A 17,606-nucleotide genomic window follows, 5' to 3' on the forward strand; every position below is an offset into this window, starting at 1 on the left:
AGACATTACTCACAATGTCGGCAAATATCTGGTGATTTGCAGTGCAGGTCACCAGTTTTCACTTCTAGGTCCCAGTTTCCCAACTCCTATAAACCAGTAGTCTGCTCAGAGGAAGAATCCCTTATTTGTACAGATTTTGACAAGTACAAACTTTTGAAAAAGACCTCGAGTGTCTGAAGAAAAGAGAATATTGCAGAGGACAGTGAACCTTATTGTTTCAAAACTAATGGTAAGGATGGATTGAGGAAATATTCTTGTAACAAAGGTACAGCAAAAGTAAGATTTGTTCAAGAACTCTGGAAGAAAAATGGGATTCAAACTAAAAGTCCCAAAGCAAGAGGTATTACAAACATGGTTTCAGGGCAAGTGCAGGGTACACAACTGCTTAAGCTGGGGCCTTGTCTGAGAAGTGTTCATGTGGATTTAGACAGATTTAATGTTCAAGATATCTAGTCTCTAATACTGTCTTGGCAAACTCAGTATGAAGGAAGGAGAAATAGGAGGTGGTAAGTTTGGTATAGAGGACAGAAATTAAATGAACAATGTGCATCTGACAATTAAGTAGAAAGATACTTTTGATAAAGTTTTTTCCTTGGGGAGAAAAGAATGGGAAAATGCTACAGTGGTACAAGACAGAGCAATTTAAATCAGCTCCAAAGCCTGTTCCTCAAATGTCAAAACCTTATATCCAAAATATACAAAGAACTCAAGAAGTTAGACCGCAGGGAGACAAATAACCCTATTAAAAATGGGGTTCAGAGCTAAACAAACAATTTCCAGCTGAGGAATACTGAATGGCTGAGAAACACCTAAAGAAATGTTCAACATCTTTAGTCATAAGGGAAATGCAAATCAAAACAACCCTGAGATTTCATCTCACGCCAGTGAGAATGGCTAAGATCAAAAACTCAGGTGACAGCAAATGCTGGCGAGGATGCAGAGAAAGAGGAACACTCCTCCATTGTTGGTGGATTTGCAGACTGGTACAACCATTCTGGAAATCAGTCTGGAGGTTCCTCAGAAAATTGGACATTGAACTGCCTGAGGATCCAGCTATACCTCTTTTGGGCATATACCCAAAAGATGCCCCAACATATAAAAAAGACACGTGCTCCACTATGTTCATCGCAGCCTTATTTATAATAGCCAAAAGCTGGAAAGAACCCAGATGCCCTTCAAAAGAAGAATGGATACAGAAAATGTGGTACATGTACACAATGGAATATTACTCAGCTATCAAAAACAATGACTTTATGAAATTCGTAGGCAAATGGTTGGAACTGGAAAACATCATCCTGAGTGAACTAACCCAATCACAGAAAGACATACATGGTATGCACTCATTGTTAAGTGACTATTAGCCCATAAGCTTGAATTAACCTAGATGCCTAGAACAAATGAAACTCAAGACAGATGATCAAAATGTGAATGCTTCACTCCTTCTTTAAAAGGGGAACAAGAATACCCTTGGCAGGGAAGAAAGAGGCAAAGTTTAAAACAGAGACTGAAGGAATACCCATTCAGAGCCTGCCCCACATGTGGCCCATACATATACAACCACCCAATTAGACAAGATGGATGAAGCAAAGAAGTGCAGACCGACAGGAGCCGGATGTAGATCGCTCCTGAGAGATACAGCCAGAATACAGCAAATACAGAGGCGAATGCCAGCAGCAAACCACTGAACTGAGAATAGCACCCCGTTGAAGGAATCAGAGAAAGAACTGGAAGAGCTTGATGGGGCTCGAGACCCTATATGTACAAGAATGCTAAGCAACCAGAGCTTCCAGGGACTAAGCCACTACCTAAAGACTATACATGGATTGACCCTGGACTCTGACCTCATAGGTAGCAATGAATATCCTAGTAAGAGCACCAGTGGAAGGGGAAGCCCTGGGTCCTGCTAAGACTGAACCCCCAGTGAACTAGACTGTTGTGTGGAGGGCGGCAATGGGGGGAGGGTTGTGAGGGGAACACACATAAGGAAGGGGAGGACGGAGGGGGATGTTTGCCCGGAAACCGGGAAAGGGAATAACACTGAAATGTATATAAGAAATACTCAAGTTAATAAAAAAAAAGAAAGAAAAAAAAGAACTCTTGAAGGAAAATGGGATTCAAACTAAAAGTCCCAAAGCAAGAGGTATTACAAACACGGTTTCAGGGCAAGTGCAGGATATACAACTGCTTAAGCTTGGCCCTTGTTTGAGAAGTGTTCCTGTGGATTTAGGCAGATTTAATGTTCAAGATATCTAGCCACTAATACTGTCTTGGCAAACTCAGTATGAAAGAAGGAGAGATAGGAGGTGGTAAGATTGGTATAGAGGACAGTAATTACATGAACAATGTGCATCTGATAATTAAGTAGAAAGATACTCTTGATAAAGTTCTTTCCTTGGGGAGAAAGGAATGGGAAAATGCTACAGTGGTACTAGACAGAGCAATTTAATTCAGCTCCTAAGCCTATTCCTCAAATTTCAAAGACTAGCTTTGTTACTGTTCCCTAGCCCTCTCTTAACAAGAATTAGGAAACACCAGTCATTTTTATAGAGAATAGTAAAAATTTCTCATGAGTGGAAACTGAATACCTCATACACATGAGGTTACAGGAAATTGCATCTTTTTAGTATATAAACAAGGATTGTCAGGAAATATCACTTGGACCTTCTTCACTGCATTTTCTAGCATCTTAAGTGAACATCATAGGTGTTTTCAAAGACCAATCAGACTTAATTTCCTGAGACAAAATTAGAAAGACTGCTATACCAAGAGGTCATGGATAGTCATTAATTCTTTTGTTACATAATTTTGGTTTTAAAATCCTAGATAGATATATTTGTGGTATTACCCAATGTCTGAATTTATGGTATAACAAGATGTCCGACTAGTCGTCAGATTTGCTGGCCAGAATTTTTCAAGTAGACCTGATTTCTTTTTAATTGTGCCAATTGCAAAGATAGATATTTAAATAGACTATTTTAGTGGCTGGGACTTTGTATTAGTGTTTGAATCTATGTCTAAGGAGCAAATGTCTGCAGGGATTGAAGAAGGAAGAAGAGTGAATCTTCAGCACCAGTGTGAGTGGCTTCACAGATCATAACAAGCAGACGTATAGGAGATTTTAATTGAATAATTTCTCTGGAAGATTAGAGCATAGTTAAATTTTTTGTGAGATTTGTCTAAATTATTCAAAACATCAAAATAAATTTTAAACTTTTACACCTAAATTAATTAATTAATTAATGGCCTCCTGTCAGCTGCTGTATGCTGTCTGGTGTTCTGGTGTTTGAGAGATCTTGGGGGTCCAGGTTAATTGAGACTACTAGACCCTCTACAGGGTGGTCCTCCTCCTCCTCCTCAGCTTTTTCCAGCTTTTCCCAAATTAAACGACAGGAATCATTAGCTTCTGTCCATTGGTTGGGTATAAGTACCTGCATCTGACTTTTTCAGCTGCTTGATGGGCCTTTCAGAGGGAAGTCATGCTAGGCTCCTGTTTGTAAGCACACCCCAGCATCAGTACTAGTGTCAGGCCTTTGGGCTTCCCCTTGAACCGGATCCTACTTTGGGCCTGTTTCTGGATCTTTTTTTTTTCCTCAGGTTCCTCTCCATTTCCATCTCTGCAGTTCTTTTAGAATAAAATAATTATAGGTCAGAGTTTTGACAGTGGGATAGGAACCCCATCCATCACTGGATGCCTTGTCTTTTTGCGTGAGGTGGTCTCTACCAGTTCCTCTGCGCATTGTAGGGCATTTTATTTAAGGTCCTTCCTTTTGAGTCTTCAGAGTTTCTTACATCCCAGGTCTTTGGTATATTCTGGATGATATCCCCAAACTTCGACCCCTTGAAATTGCCTGTTTCCTTTCTTTCTGTTGGACTTAGGGTTTCAGTCCTTTCTCCCACACAATACCAGATCATCTTCTCCTTTTCCTCGCCTGCCCCATGTCCCCTTTCCCTCCCCGATCAATCAAACCTCCACCTTGTTATTGTTGTCTTCCCATTCCCAGATGGGAGTAATGTGTCCTCACTTGGGCCCTTTGCTTTGCTGAACTTTCTGAATTCTGTTAACTGGATCTTGATTATTACATATTTTTTCTTTAACTAATATCAACCTATAAGTGAGAACATACCATGCATGTACTTTTGGGTCTGAGTTACCTCACTCAGGGATATATTTTTTTAGTTTCATCCTTTTGCCTGTAAAAATCAGGATGTCCTCGTTCTTAATAGCTGAGTGGTATTCCATTGTGTAAAGGAACCACATTTACTGGACTCATTCTTCTTTCATGGGACACCTGTTCTGTTTTCCAGCTTCTAACTATCAAAAACATGGCTCCTGTGAAAAATGTGGAACATGTGCCCCTTGGTGGGTCCCATTTTGGGTATATTCCAAAGAGTGGTATTGTTGCTTCTTCAGCTAGACCTATTTCCAATTTTTTGAGGAACGTCTGATTGATTACCAGTGTGGTTGTACCAGGTTCCAATACCAGCAGTTGGGAGTGTTCCTCCTTCTCCACATACTTGACAACATGCACTTTCTCCTGAGGCTTTTATCTTAGTCATTCTCATTGATGTAAAGTGGAAACTCATGGTCATTTTCATTGCATTTCTCAGATCACTAAGGACTTTGTACATTTCTTTAGGTGCTTCTCAATCATTCAAGATCCCTCTGTTGTGAATTCTCTTTTTACTTCTATAACCCACTCTTTGTTTGGATATTTTTCTTTATTTTTTTTTGGTTAGTTTCTTGAGATTTTTAATATATGTTTGATATGAGCCCTCTATCATATGTGGAGGTAGTGAAGATTTTGTCCTAATCTATAGGTTATTTCCCTAATTTCTTTCTCAGTCAATTTATCATTTGTATAAAGGAAGGCTACTGATTTATTTGAGTTAATTTTATATTTGTCAACTTTGCTGAACTTGTTTATCTGTTCGGGTAATTCTCTGGAAGAATGTTTGTGATTAATTATATATATAATATCATATCATATGCATATAATGATACCTTTATTTCTTCTTTGCAAATTTATATCCCCTTGATCTCTTTTTGTTGCCTTATTTTTCTAGCTAGCACTTTGAGTACCATATTTATTATATATCGGGAGAGTGAGCATCCTTCTCTTGTCTCCCATTATAGTGTGATTATTTCAGGTGTCTCTCCATTTACTTGGTGTTGGCTGTTTGTTTGTAGTAAATCGTTTTTATTTTGTTTAGGTATGGCCTTGGATTCCTGATTTATCCAATACTTTAAACATGAGAGAGTGTTATATTTTGACAAATGTTATTTCTGCATCTAAGGAGATGATCCTGTAATTTTCTTCTTTGAGTTTGTTTATATGGATTTCTAAGAGTATTTTAAGTAAATTACTTAAACAGATTTTTATACATTGAACATTTCAAATGTCCTCTCCCTTTCTGGGTTCTCCTAACCGGCCCCTGCCTCTCAACCTCCCGAGTCCTGTTTCCATGAACATGATTTTCCCATGCCCTCAACTCCAGACTCACTGCCCTAGCACTGAGCCTTCACAGGACCAAGGGACTCCCCTCCCATTGATGCCAGATAAGGCCATCCTCTGCTACATAGGCAGCTGGAGCCATGGGTCCCTCCATGTATATTCTTTGGTTGGTGGTTTAGTCCTTAAGAGCTCTGTTGTGTTTGGTTCAATGATATTGTGGTTTTTTTTTTTTTTTGATGGGGTTTCAAAACCCTTTAGCTTCTTCTGGTCCTCCCCAACACTTCATTTGGGTCCCAGTGTTCAGTATGACATTTGGCTGCAATTATCCACATCTGTATTGGTAAGGCTCTGACAGAGACTCTCAGCAGATAGTTATATCATGCTCCTCTCAGGAAGCACTTCTATGCCTCAGCAACAGTATCTGCATTTGGTATGTGCCTACAGCGTAGATCCCTAGGTGGGATAGTACTCCTTTGTATAAATGTACCACACTTTCTGCATACATTCCTCTCTTCGAGGGCTTCTGGGTTCCAGCTTCTGGCTATTATAAATAAGGCTGTTATGAACATAGTGGAGCATGTGTCCTTGTTATATGTTGGAGCATCTTTTTAGTATGTGTCATGAATTGGTATAGCTGACTCCTCAGGTAATACTATGTCCAATTTTCTGAGTGATTTCTCTGAGTGACACACATCCTCGTAAGCTTCTTCTGCCACCTGAGTTTCTGGTCTAAGGCATTCTGACTTGTGTGAGGTGGAATCTCAGTGTCATTTTGATTCCATTTCCATGAAGACTGAGAAATCCCTTGGGACAAAGGCAGGTGTTAATTATAATACAGAATATTAATATTAAAACTTGGCTTCCTTAAAATGTTAAACAAAATATTTTTTAAAGCTGCCGCCACCTTCAGCGGATATTTGAGACTAAGCAGTTGTGTCCACAGGTTGAGGGTTGACTACCAGAGCTCAAAGATATGTAACATTTCTACTTATGTAAGAGAAAGTCCTTGAATTCTCAGACATTATAGTCTAATTGTTGTAATATATTTATTCTCAGGTAATAGCTACAACTGCCTACAATAAATAGTTGGCTGCTGGAGGAAATTACAAAAAGCAAAAAGAATGTCATAATGTTTAGACAGAAATGTTAGAGTAAATTACAGGCCATTTTCACACAATTTGCAGCACACCATGTTATGAAGACTGGGACATAATTCTTTCCTATGGTTTCAAAATTTCCCTGGCTCTTAAGACTGGGTACAGATATCAGCAAACCTCCACAACTCTGTCAGAAATTCCATGGAAAGTGAATTTTCAAGGAATTTGACTTTCAATTTTATTTTGTTGTGATGATGTTGAGAATTAGAGTAAACATGAATTCAGGCAAAGTCCATATTTTTGGTAGAATTCTCCAAAACTATTAGGGTTTTTTATTGGAAAGGAGAAATTTGATTAAAAAGGGAAGATCTTCTTTTTGAAAAAAAAAAACTTTAATTATTGGAATGACACTGTTAAACAGAAGTAGAGCATTGGACAAACACAAAGCTCTAGAGACAGATACCTGAACCTATAAGGGAAAACAGTTACAGCAGAAACCAGAAAAACAGCAACAAAAAGTTTTTAAATGTCCTAAAAATAACATTGTTTCCTTCCTCAATCAAATTTCATCCAGAATACAGAATCTTTTATTTAGGATATATGTATATTTCACATATAATTCTCTTTTAATAAGAACCATGTTTGGATCCTGTAATAGTCTATCTGTTGTAATATATTTATTCTCAGATAATATTGAAACTGCCTCAGTTTCCTCACTTGATGTGGGCACATCTCCTTGGTCTTTTGCTATTGGACTCAATGATAGACCACATCAACCCTTTTTATAAAAGATGGTTTTGTGACATAGTTTGCAAAGTCCTACATAGAGCTGCTTTAACCTTTGTTTTGCAAGGACCATTTTTTCTAGAAGCAAGAATCCACTTGCCTTCCTATCTGAGTATGTTTCTCATTCCTCCTGTTTTCAAGATGGTTTCTTATCACTCCGATCCTTTTTCAGCCAGCCTTCCTCAGTAGTTAGACATTTTTCATCCACTGGCTCTCCACTTGCTCTTTGGCTGTAAATTATTTGCTAAGAACCAATGCTAAACTCTAATATAACCAAAATGACTTCACAAAAAGACTATATTTAAGTTTCTTTTGCTTTCTTAACAAACTGCTTTTTCTGTCAATATAAAAAGAGTAATAAATATTTTTTAAAAAAGGACAAGTATTTGTTTAAAGTCACTGAGACGATTATCCATACACTGTAATTGGCATAATTCTTGAGGACAAATTATGTGGCACTGAAACAAGCATCTCTTATAAAATTTGTCCCTGCCTTCTGTTTAGATACATTTTGGCGGATATATTAAAGAACTGCAGAATTCAAAGTATGTCCTGTATTAGATATCCACATTCCATTTAAAGAATCACATCTAAATTTACGTTAAAAACAATAACAACAGCTTACGAATCTGCTAAAAATCCCAAGAAAAAATTTTCATTTTAAAATTATGCTAAGTGGTTCGTGATTTCTGTGATCCCTCAATTAAAGCTGAACTCTTCACTTCCTTATTTAGAAAGCAAAACATAGTTTTCGGCGCATTTGTAAATTTATATTTGAAAAAAACAAGACTACCGAAAAACAGAAGGACTTGTACTACTCGTATAATTACGAATTCATTCAAACGAAAATATCCTAAACATGAAAACTGGAAAAGCAAACCAGGTTTTTGTGTTCCTGCAAGCATATTAAGTTAATGAAAGCGGGTGTCACTTCTAAGCTTGGCTCCAGAGGAAGTTGAAAACCGAAAGGAATTTTGGTTGTTGTAGTTTCACCATGTTAATAGTCTTTCCCTGAAGCCCGGAAGCTGGGGATGGCGGGGTGGGGGAGGGGTGAGACATCGCAGCCTGCAGCGCTTTTATGACTTACTTCCTGTAGCGGGTCTACTGATTGGAGTAGTACTCTGCAATTGGATCTTAGTTATTGTTGACTGTACTGAAAAGAGAAAAGGATTCCTAGGTATTTTCTAGAAAGCATCTTTTTCTAATTAATGTAATACTAAATCCACTCATCAAAATAGTCTAAGTGAAACTTAAAAGTAAGTGTTAAACATACCACCCATCACAAGGAGGGCTGCCAATTGCTTTGTGCAGCAACAGTTAAATCACTGATGGTTCCTTCACCCAGCATTGATGAGAGGTTTTGGTCCTAACCTTACTGTAACTTTTTTTGCTAAGGTCAGGTGTTCTGTTAACACATACTTGGGAAACCAGTTACCAGGTTTTTTGTTGTTATTTTGTTTTGTTTCTGTTGTTGTTGTTGCTTTGCTTTTTTTTTTTTTTTTCAGAGCTGGGGAGGGAACCCATTCTGCTTGCTAGGGAAGTGCTCTGCCACTGAGCTAAATCCCCAACCCCACTTTGCTTGTTTTTAAAGGGAATGGAAGGAGTGGATCTGGAGTGAGAGGAGAACTATTGTGGAGAGATGCATAGAATGGTTGAAGGGAAATGGAGTGTAATGAGCGAAAGAAGAATAAATGTAATAATAATAATAATGACAATTATTATTATTATTATTATAAATCTTAAATGTAACACAATAAAATTGAATAAGACTAATAGTGAAGAACGATAACTATAGAAATTTGCTCAAAACCCTTCTTTATGTATATATGAGAGGAAAAAGTCACTTAGAAACAGAATTATGTTTATTCCAGTAAGGCTTATCTACCAGCTCTTGGTAAAAGTTACAAAGCAGAGTTCAGTATCTACAAACAAGGTAAACAAACCTTTTTAACTGGTTAGTTACACTGTTATCCCCAAATTGCAGGGACCCCAAAAGGCCCTATTGGAGCCAATTCTGATGTAAATATGTAATGGTCTTTATTATGAACACTATTTCAAGGTATCCCACACTCCCATTACGGCATATCAGAGGGAGAGCCCTCAGTTTAGGTATTCGGTGTTTTTATTATGGTTAAATCAATTTGTGAATTTCCATAAGCGTCAACGAGTTAATATTTTATAAACTGCATTCTGGTGTATTCTGCAGGAACAGAACACAGGGACAAACCTTACTGATGAACAGGATGATTTTCTAGTCTCTGCAGGATGTCTTAAGACAAATATTTACATGTATCTTGACTCTTTTATTGTAGCCTGACTAACTGTTGCTAAGGGGCAAGGGGTGGCCATAGGATGATTGTGTAGGTGAACTTTGTGACTCTCTTCCTAGAGTTGCAGTTTAGTCCTTGGCTCAGAAAATGGTACTTCTTCTTAAACAGATTTGGTTGGGATTGACAAAAGGTTAACAATTTTGATAAACAATCATCCTAAGAGGAATGATTGAAGAGAGCTTGATTTAAGGATCAAAAGTTTTGTATCACTTGCAAAACAAACCTGGGGTGCGAAGGGTTGTCTCCATGCTGATTTCTGAGGACTACCTGCATTCAGAAGCCAATACGATCTACCTGTAGGTCAACTGCTTCTGATCATTCAGAATAACATCCAAAACCCCTCCACCCAACCACTGTATAGAGCTAATTGCCCAAACTTAATAAAAAAATAGCATATATCCTTGGCCAATCCAGAAGTACTAATGACCATCACTGAAGAAGGTATCTGAAATTACTGTTGCCAGAAGTTCTGCCCCAATCATGGTTGCTGAAAAAAGTAAATGTGGCAACTCTCCAATGATGGGGTATTTTAAAGTACTACCGGCTTCAGCACCTCAACTAATAAAGCCCCATTTGTTGTATAAATTGTAATGTGACTGAAAATATGCAGAAAATGCAACTATAAAGAATGAAGCATAAATATATACACAATTGTTAAATAAATCGATTTCACTTTTAAATCTGCATTTTGTATGTGCTCATGGCAAATATTTCTCTCCATCTGGTTTTAATGTCAGTCAGTCTCAGAGGATATTTATTGAACTTTATTTTGTTAATTTGTGTATAATGTGATGTGCCATCTAACAGCGTCCTGCAGCATTCTTCCTATATCTCTGAAGAACATACCTTAAGTAGTCCATGTAGACATCAGGGATAGGATTTGACTTTGAGATGACTGTTTAAATTCTTAGAAAACAGCACCATTATTTCATATTCTTTATCCCTCTGCACTCTACTAAGAATCTTTTTAGAAGTTTCCATCACATTTTCTGTTTTTTCAAATAGTGTATGGCACAGTGAGCCATATAGTGATACTCACTGCTTTAAGCATAATTTGGATTGTGGATCTAAGTGCAAGAATGAATTCTATGTTGTAGCTCTATGAGAGCTAAAAAGAATTTATACCCTGAGAATTTATTTCTCATGACCATTTCCTTTGCTATATGCTCTTTGATTTTCCTATCATCATATTTTTTCTCTATCACAAATCTTCCCATGAAGCTTAGTGCTTCATAGTTTCTCTTCCCCCACTTACAGATTACAAGTTTTTTAAATTCATCACCAAAATTTTATCCAGGAGTTGGCTGGCCCCTTTTGTACTGATGAAACCACAAAATTGTATATTTGAGTGTATATACATGAACACACACACATATATGATATGTTTTATATACATGTATATATACATATATATATTATACTAGCTATACGTACATATTCAGGTATATATTATATTATTTCATATAATAAAATGCTTAATACCCATATCTTAAATATGATTCAAAATATGGGTGCCCTTTTTTCTCTGGCCTCCTGAATACTTCCTGAATACTTATACTTTTATTGTCCCTTGTAACTCTAATTTCCATAGACTAAAGTTTTTAAATTTGAAAGACACCACTCCACATGTTTTTGATTTATCTTAAAGAACCTGTAGCTGGTGTGTGTGTGTGTGTGTGTGTTTGTGTGTGTGTGTGTGTGTGTGTGTGTGTGATGTGTGCGTGTTTGTGTGTGTATGTTTGTGTGTGTGTATGTGTATGTAATTGTGTACTATTATTATTTGTCTGTGCCTTGTGGTTCCATATGCTCAGGTAGTGTGTGTTTACATATAAAAACTTTAACTCCTTTTTGCCTCAGCATTTGTATCAAAATGGTGTACACTCTTTTGTAAAATGCACTTATTTAGTGGAAGGAAAATTATGAAAATACAGTTTTATAAAAGAGTGAGGAACATTTTGTAACTTACAAACTTGACATGCTCTCTAAAACCACGTGGTACAATGAGAATATTAAATCCTGAATGTTCTTCTGTGAATTTCAAACTCACTGTATTTCTCATTTTTAAAGGAACTCAATAAAAAAGTATTTTTTAAAGTATTAAGGTGGGGAGGAAAATCATAGAGATTGACTTGTAGTCAATATATGCATGCCCATGTGTACCTACACACATATATGTGTATATAATCAAAAATATATCCCCTTATGCACACAAGGCAAATAACAATTTCCTAAAAGTTTATCAATCAATCAAAATCTGAGAGGATTTTGTGTGTGTGTGAAAGCTACTCTTGGTTGACACCTTATATAAAATCAGGAATTAGGTAAAAGTCCTGATTTGAGGACACTTTTGAATAAGTTTTACTTAGTTTTAAATTGGAATAACTACTTTCATCTGGATCTTGGAGATGTGAAGATGCAACATTTAATTTAATATTTAAAATCTGACTTTAATATGGGTTGCATCTTCTACTGTAATCCTATGAAAGGACAGGGTAGAAGGAACATTTTTCTGTTTTCATTCCTTGATTTTATCTCACTACCATATCCATTACTTAATTGTTCTTAAAGACTGCTTTTATCATATTCCAGTTGTATACCACAGAGCAGCTAAGACATGTAGCATGAACAACTACAAGGTTATTGGATCTTCTATTCATAGACAGCTATTATTCAGCTAGATTGACTACGGCCTGTAAATCATTTGAAAGCATCTCAGGTAGGATATTATATATTTATTTCATAATTTCTGTTACTCTAGCAATCCATGACTAATAAAAAGAGTGAACAGGAAATTATACTATTTTTACTGATATCAACATGTATAAGGTAGATGGGTGATTCCAGTTTCACTGGACAAAATTGGGAAAAGAATGATTTAAAATGAAGAATCATGTTTCTATACAAAAACTTTTAATAACAAAGGAATCCTCCAATTTTAATTAAAGGGGATCTCTATAACATAAAAGAGGTCTCTGTGGCACCCAAATCCCGTGGGAGGGAGAGCTGAACCTTCAGAGAGGCAGACACACCTGGGAAACCAGAAGAGACTGCACTCTGTGCACATCCAGACGTCAGAGGAAAACACCAAACGTCATCTGGAACCCTGGTGCACGGAGGCTCCCGGAAAGAGTGGCGCAGATCTTCCCGGTTGCTGCCACAGCGGAGAGGACTTAGGCAGTACCCCACGAGCAAACTTGAGCCTTGGAACCACAGGTAGGACCAACTTTTCCCCTGCAAGAAACCTGCCTGGTGAACTCAAGACACAGGCCCACAGGAACAGCTGAAGACCCGTAGAAAGGAAAAACTACACGCCCGAAAGCAGAACACTCTGTCCCCATAACTGGCTGAAAGAAAACAGGAAAACAGGTCTACAGCACTCCTGACACACAGGCTTATAGGACAGTCTAGCCACGGTCAGAAATAGCAGAACAAAGTAACACTAGAGATAATCTGATGGCGAAAGGCAAGCGCAGGAACCCAAGCAACAGAAACCAAGACTACATGGCATCATCGGAGCCCCATTCTCCCACCAAAGCAAACACGGAATATCCAAACACACCAGAAAAGCAAGATCTAGTTTCAAAATCATATTTGATCATGGTGCTGGAGGACTTCAAGAAAGACATAAAGAACTCCCTTAGAGAACAAGTAGAAGCCTACAGAGAGGAATCACAAAAATTCCTGAAAGAATTCCAGGAAAACACAAACAAACAGTTGAAGGAATTAAAAAATGGAAATAGAAGCAATCAAGAAAGAACACATGGAAACAACCTTGGACATAGAAAATCAAAAGAAAAGACAAGGAGCTGTAGATACAAGCTTCACCAACAGAATACAAGAGATGGAAGAGAGAATCTCGGGAGCAGAAGATTCCATAGAAATCATTGACTCAACTGTCAAAGATAATGTAAAGCAGAAAAAGCTACTGGTCCAAAACATACAGGAAATCCAGGACTCAATGAGAAGATCAAACCTAAGGATAATAGGTATAGAAGAGAGTGAAGACTCCCAGCTCAAAGGACCAGTAAATATCTTCAACAAAATCATAGAAGAAAACTTCCCTAACCTAAAAAAAGAGATACATATAGGCATACAAGAAGCCTACAGAACTCCAAATAGATTGGACCAGAAAAGAAACACCTCCTGTCACATAATTGACAAAACACCAAACGCACAAAATAAAGAAAGAATATTAAAAGCGGTAAGGGAAAAAGGTCAAGTAACATATAAAGGCAGACCTATCAGAATCACACCAGACTTTTCGCCAGAAACTATGAAGGCCAGAAGATCCTGGACAGATGTCATACAGACCCTAAGAGAACACAAATGCCAGCCCAGGTTACTGTATCCTGCAAAACTCTTAATTAACATAGATGGAGAAACCAAGATATTCCATGACAAAACCAAATTTACACAATATCTTTCTACAAATCCAGCACTACAAAGGATAATAAATGGTAAAGCCCAACATAAGGAGGCAAGCTATACCCTAGAAGAAGCAAGAAACTAATCATCTTGGCAACAAAACAAAGAGAAGAAAAGCACACAAACATAACCTCACATCCAAATATGAATATAACAGGAAGCAATAATCACTATTCCTTAATATTTCTCAACATCAATGGCCTCAACTCCCCAATAAAAAGACATAGATTAACAAACTGGATACGCAATGAGGACCCTGCATTCTGCTGCCTACAGGAAACACACCTCAGAGACAAAGACTGACACTACCTCAGAGTGAAAGGCTGGAAAACAACTTTCCAAGAAAATGGTCAGAAGAAGCAAGCTGGAGTAGCCATTCTAATATCAAATAAAATCAATTTTCAATTAAAAGTCATCAAAAAAGATAAGGAAGGTCACGTCATATTCATCAAAGGAAAAATCCACCAAGATGAACTCTCAATCCTCATCTTCGGTTGGTTTATATACAAGTGTGCAATTTCTAGGCTTGAAAGTAAAATGATGCTATCTGGTGCTGGATAGAGGAGCCTTATTTTTTATTATGGCAGCTTGCTATTTTTGTAACATGGTGATTTGGTTGAACATAATAAAGTACAGTAGTAACTTATCTCTCCTTCTTCCTGGATGAGTGAGGAGATGATTAAATGTTGATGTCAGCATCCTTGAGCATATTCAGATGAGCTTCTGCTTCTGTTGAAAAGGATGCTGTGTTTGATTGTGGTCCGAAGCTTTGAAGCACTACTTGGCATCTCCTTCCTTGGAGGTCTCACTGTTTAAACATAACAGATTTGATAGCTTGTTGGTAAGGTGAGGTCCAGCTTGTCTCCACTAGGTCATCTTCATGTGAATCCGGTGGTTATACGGTTTTGTTCTAGGGATATTTCATTTTTTTAATAACGGTTTTAGCTGACATTCATGGAGAGAATGAATCCTTAGAACTGTGCCACTAGTGAAAGAAAATCCTGTCTAGAGTATGTTTTTTACAAAGCTGTGTCACACCATCCTTTGGACCCTCTGCTGGAAAAGTAGAATCAAGTCTCAAATAAAGCCTTTTAAATTGTATCTTCTAGTATTATAGATGTAGGACAGTAGTGTATCATACCTCTGAGGATGTAAAATAGCTTGTACCTGCTTTATGATACGTAGTAGTGACCGTGCTTTATCAGAGCTGTTTTTAATGATGTTGCTCAATGTTTTCTTTCCAGATGATGATTGAGAATCTAATTTAAAAAAAAAGGTGCCAGGTACCACAAGTGTAACAGAACTGTGCTGTTTTCTCGGGTTTTGTTTTTTTACTTTTTTTTTTTTAATGGAGTGTGCTGGATGTCTCTACAGTTTTGTTCAGATGACTGCAGAACCTGGAAAAGCTGTTGCTGCTGTTGATGCATAACACACTGCTATTATTGGTCTTTATATATATATATGTATATATATATATATATATATATACATATATATATATACAGATATATAATTTGAATTTTTTGAAACTTTAGCTGTGCTGTCAACTTTGGAAAAAAGTATCCCCATTTACTGTGTTGAGTTGGCACTGTACAGAAATTAACAGCCATATTGGTCTAGAAATGTTGAACTTAAGTTTTTTCCATTTGTACAGGGGTAACACACTGTATTAAATATGTAAGGTCTTATCTACGTGGGTTTGATTACACAAACTAATAAAGTATTCTCTAAATTAATAAAAAAGAGGTCTCTGTGAGTCTTAATAAGATGCCATGTTGCCATTAAATATCCTCTGCTACTTAATCAACATGAAATATATTCTTACTTGAACTCTCAGTGGCAGTTAGCAATGTCACGGGTGCATATCTTTTTTTGCAGGCTTGTAGTGATTCAGAGATTGATTCTGAGTATTTTTCAGCAAGTGTCTCCATTCCTTTGAGAATAACTTCTGTTTGTGCAATAAGGGGCTTTTGTTTAAAAACTGAAGTTAGTATAGAAAAAAAATTGGCAAAATATAACACCTCATCATGTCAAAATTCTTGGATAGAACAAAAATATCCTTTACAATACATATATATTATAAATTTATGTGCAACATTATTAAATGTATTATAAATATATATATTAACACCATGTTATGAAAAGTATCATTTATGTATATATATACATATATGTGTGTGTATGTGTACATACAATATATATTATATATGATAACTGTAGAAAATTCAAAAGTTTTCAATGAAAATGTAAGGTATAAGAATTGCAAATTTAAGAAAATTAAAACAGAAAACAGAGCTTGACATGTCTTTTATGGTCATGGATTATCAGGACTATTCTTATGAAAATTGCCATTCTAACAAAAGGAATTCACTTATTCAGTGTAGTAATCAGTAATACCCATGCCAACTAAAACAATATAGCTGTAACGTAATATGGAAACAAAAAACACAATTATAGTATAAAGAAAACATGAATAATAAAAGAGTTGTAGAAGACATTATGTCAGGGGTTGGGGATTTAAGCTCGATGGTAGAGCGCTTGCCTAGCAAGCACAAGGCCCTGGGTTCGGTTCCCCACCCCGGAAAAAAAATAAGGAGACATTATGTCAGATGTAAATTTATATGACATAGCTAAATAACAAAAGTGTGTGGTATGGTATTACTATGCTATATCTATATTAATCAACACAGAAGCAAAAACCTTCAAGACCCCTCAAAGTGCTGTTGGCATTAGTCACAACAGGCCTTTACTTTGGAAATACATTAAAATTTTAAATCCAAACAACATTTTGAAATAGAAAACAAAATACAATGACATAAAGGATATGACATGTCTCTGTGGATCACTGTGTTCAAGAGTTTATAATTGCCTGCACTGGGTCTTCTGTTCATATCTTATAAAATTCAATTTAGTGTTTTTATGGGATTCCTATATATATTAGGAAGTGGGTTTCTGATTCTTCTGCCTATTTCTTTTGCAATTTTTCTCCTGTTGGGTTGCCTTGTCAACACTCAGTATCATGGTTTTTGTTTATCTTATTATATTTCATTTCATTGTGCTTGGTTGTTATAATTTGGGATGCGTGGTTCTAAAGAAAAAAAGGAATTAGTTATAGAAGGGAATGGTGGTGGGGAGGAACTGTGAGGAGTAAAAAAAGGAAACTGCAATTATGGTTGATTGTATTAAAATAAATTTTCAATGAAAATATAAAATACGATACATTTCAATGAAAAATACAGTTACAAATCAACTGCAAACAAACAAACAAACAAAAGAAAAAGACAATTCACGTCATTGTTGATTTTTCTGATGAAGAATGGCCAATAACCAAAAATTAGCACATTATTTTCCTATCACATAAATTTCAATCATTCAGGGGGCAGAGCCAAAATACAAAAAATAACATATCCAAAGAATGTAATCCCTAACCCGCCAGTTTATTGTGGAATCTGTTCAACATTACAAAATTTAAGAAATACTAATAAATAACAAAAATCAAAGGAAATAAAGGACTG

The 17,606-nt window shown here is 36.6% G+C and overlaps 1 long non-coding RNA gene across 1 annotated transcript in view; it reads right to left on the minus strand.

Moving 5' to 3' along the window:
- LOC134483413 (uncharacterized) overlaps positions 1-17,606 on the minus strand; it is a 723,689-nt gene that overhangs the window by 186,349 nt on the left and 519,734 nt on the right. The gene's annotated exons all lie outside the window — the stretch shown is intronic.

Source organism: Rattus norvegicus, chromosome 1, assembly GCF_036323735.1.
Source record: "Rattus norvegicus strain BN/NHsdMcwi chromosome 1, GRCr8, whole genome shotgun sequence".
Classification (NCBI taxonomy): Eukaryota; Metazoa; Chordata; class Mammalia; order Rodentia; family Muridae; genus Rattus; species Rattus norvegicus.